The sequence below is a fragment of the Emydura macquarii genome, unplaced genomic scaffold (genome assembly GCF_026122565.2).
Source record: "Emydura macquarii macquarii isolate MOO-44397 ecotype Brisbane River unplaced genomic scaffold, CSIRO-AGI_Emac_v2 contig_369, whole genome shotgun sequence".
Lineage (NCBI taxonomy): Eukaryota > Metazoa > Chordata > Testudines > Chelidae > Emydura > Emydura macquarii.
This window is the reverse complement of record NW_027130506.1, coordinates 4,977,231-4,981,105: the sequence shown is the minus strand read 5'-3', so window position 1 is coordinate 4,981,105 and position 3,875 is coordinate 4,977,231.

Here is a 3,875-nt window from a genome sequence, read left to right as displayed (position 1 = left end):
ACATTATGTAAAGCTAAGCATGGGAATAAGTCTTTTCAGGATCAGGACCCTAGTATGGATACAATAGAACACAGCACTTCTATGGGCTTGGTGGAACTACCATTAAGTAGATACATAATTGGTTAAACAACCGCAAACAAAGAGTAATTGTTAATGGAATGATGTCAAATTGGAGGGAGGTCTCAAGTGGGGTTCCACAGGGATCTGTTCTGAATTCGGTGTTATTAATGAGCTGGATGTAGGACTAGAGTGCATATTGATCACATTTTCAGATGACACAAAGCTGGGGAGGTTGCCAATACTTTGGATGATAGAGCTAAAATTCAGAGGGATCTTGATAAATTGAAGAACTGGGCTATAGACAACAAAATGAAATTCAACAGAGACAAAAGTAAGGTGCTACACTTAGGGAAGAAAAACCAAACACACAAATACAAAATGGGGGATAACTGGCTTGGCAGCAGCACTGCTGAGAAGGATCTGGGAGTTGTGGGGGATCACAACCTCAAAATGAGTCAGCATTGTAATGCTGTTGCAAAAAAACCCAAAAAAACAAATGTGATTTTAGGTTGCATTAATAGAGGCATATCATGCAAGCAATGGAAGGTGATAGTACTGCTCTACTCAGCACTGGTTTGGCCTCAGCTGGAGTACTGTGTCCAATTTTGGTCACCAATGTATAGAAAGGATATTAGAGAAGCTGGAAAGGATCCAGAGGCGAGCAACAAAGATGATTAAAGGGATGGAATGCAAGTCATATGAGTAAAATCTGAAGGAACTGGGTATGTTTAGTTTGGAAAAGAGGAGATTGGGGGGGAGGGGCATGATAGCAGTCTTCAAATACTTGAAAGGCTGCCATAAAAAAGATGGAGGAAAAGTTACTTTCTCCTACCATAGAGGGTAGGACAAGAGGCAATGCGTTCAAACTACAGCATAGGAAATTTAGATTAAATCTCAGGAAAAACTTCCAAACTGTAAGAACAACAGGACAACGGCACAGACTGCCTAGGGAGGCTGTGGAAGCTCCTTCACTGGAATTTTCAAAAGGAAGCTGGGGAGCCATCTGTCTTGGATGGTTTAGACACAACAAATCCTGCATCTTGGCAGGAGGTTACCTAGATGACCCTTGTGGTCCCTTCTAACCCTGTGATTTTATGAACTAGTATGTAAGTGCCTCTTCCTTTTGGAGGTCAAAGAGGAATTATATGATATTCTGAGTCTATCTACATCTCTCTAATTCTATCTTTAAGAAGGGTGTGAATGAGTTCTCTCCTGATATCTAGCTCTCCCCTGATAAGCTGGGGGAAAAGACTTCAGGAGCAGATTGTGTTTGCATAGACACACTTGCTCTGCCTAGGTGCACAGCAGATGGAGCTGCTTTGCCAAAATGATCAATGTTGTCTGGTTTTGGGTTACAAATCAATCTAGTATTCAAATGTGGGGTAATGAAAAGTTGTGTAATCAGGGTCTGAATGAACTCTCCCCTGCCAAGCTAGCTGGGGAGGGGAAAAGGCATCAGGACCAGACTGTATTTACATGAACACACCTTCTCTGCCCAGGTACCCAGCAGACACAGCTGTGTTGCCAAAATGATCAACTTTGGCTGGTGTTGGGTTACAAATTACTTTACAAATTCACTTCACTTGAATGCCAGGATAATGAAATGTTGTTATCCTTGTTGTATGAGCAAAGGGCAGCAGAACTGTGCTCAGTCTATCCAGATTGAGGGGGTCACCGTCAACTGAAGGAACTCGCTAAGCAAGGGCTCAAATGCCAGATCCCTGTGAAAGGGAGAAGGGGTGGGCACAGGTGTCCCTGCCAGGAGGTGGAGCTCTGCCCAGGAGGCCTAGGCATGCTTTAATCTGCTCCTCCCCGCTGTTCAAAGATAAAGCTAAATAAGGCTCCATTAGGAGTCTTTTGTTTTATTAAGTGATCTCTAGAGCTGAAATCACTTGCTGTGAGGCAGTATTTCTACCTAGTGTGCTTCAGCCGTGAAATTCCCCCACTAAGAGCTGGGAGGAACCTCAGGGGACCAAATCACAGTGCTTCCACTAGGGAAGCAGATGGCAGCAGAAGCTGATGGTCTGCATCAGTGATGGCTGGCAGGGCAGCTAGCAGAACGAACAAGATACCTTCTTTCCTTCCTCCCCCAACCGGAGTGGGAAGTGAACGCTGAAGCTGCACCACTGCACTCTGGGTCTGCACTGACTAAGGATAACAATGGTGAGTGGGGTGCTGTGAGGGGAGGGGCACATTAAGGGAACTTCTGGCAAAGAATCTGAATGTCCAATGTACTCTGGGGTGGGTGTTTTGCTCATGGTTTATTACTTGTGAATCCTACTTGTGGCATTTTCCCAAGTTTATGCCTGGTCACTTTCCCCTTTTATTAAAGTTTCTTTTCTACACTCAATTTCTGTGCTTGCGAGAGGGAAAATATTGCCTCTAGAGGCACCCATGGAGTGTAATTGTCCCAGGTTACTGGGTGGGGGCTCGAGCCAGTTTTGTGTTGTATTGTCAAAAGGAACCCCTAGATACTGAACCTGGCCCTTACTGCTGCCGATTCGGACTGGCAGAAGGGTTACATTTTTTTATCCTCATTGCATAGGTAAAGGGCAGCAGGACTGTGTCTAGCACACCCGAATGGAGGGGAGCGCCCTGAACTGAACTTCACTGGCTAAGGAGGTGATGCCAAATGCCAGTGAAGATGAGTGGGAGGGATAGGTGATTGTGGACAGCATCCCTGCCACCTGGCCAAGAGTGCTAGATACCATTTGACCTGCCAGTCTCCAGTGTTTAATAGCAGAGCTGATTAGACTCACTTGAGAGTCCTTGTTTCTGGTTGGTGATTCTTAGAACTGGCATCGCGGCTGAAGCTATACCTTAGATGTTGTGTGGAGACAGTGAAAGACAATGCAGAGACTGCACAGGCTGGGAGGTTCCTCACTACTTGCCTAAATCCCTGGGAGCTGGGTTAAGTGGTGGAACCTCAGACTGTGGTGTCACAGGAGCAGCAAGCAGTGCTGACTAGAAGCAGCAGCAGCAGAGATCAGCGGCAGAGAAGCAACGGCAAGAGAGAGATGCAGCAGTGGCAGAGAAGCAGCAGCAGCAGTGAGCCAGTTGCAGTGGCAGCAGCAGCAGAGTCCTTGCTTGATGCCCCCCTTTAGGGGCTGGATGGTGAATCCCCCGTGAATGCGCCTCTGAACTCTGAGTCTGGGCTAACCAAGGACAGCCAACTGTGAGGTGGGTGTGGCGGAGGGAGAGGGGAGTGATGTGTTAAAGGGACATTTGTCAGACTTTCACACCACAAGGTGAAAATTTGAGGCAAAGGTAACTGTGATGTGGGTATTTGCCTATTGCCACATGCTTTTGAACTGTGGTTGTGATGTTTTCCCAAATTAATGGTGGGGTCCCTTTTAATAAAAGTTCTCTTTTGTTACACATAGACTCTGCTTACGAATGGAGAAGTATTGCCTCTTAGAGGTGCCTCGGAATGGTGTTAGGTTTTCCCAGATTATTGGTTGGGGACTCAAGTTGGTTCTGTTTTATGTTGTTAAGAGGAACCCCACACATTGAACACATTGAACCCAGCCCTTGTTACTGCTGACTTGGCCTGGCAGAAGGGTTACATGGCTGTGTGTATTTCTATTATGTATGTTTCTCATAATGAAGCTATTCGGTCTTTTTTAGCTCTGAGATATTTTAACATTTTGATATTAATATATTCATATTACATTTTATGCTTCAGGTCTTAAAATAATCTCTGACTATTAACAATCAGGAGGAGACCTGATATGGCAGGCAGATTATCCCACATCTGCCTAGTGTGGGGTTCTTACTCCTTCCTCTGAAGTATCTGGTATGGGGGCCCCCATGGT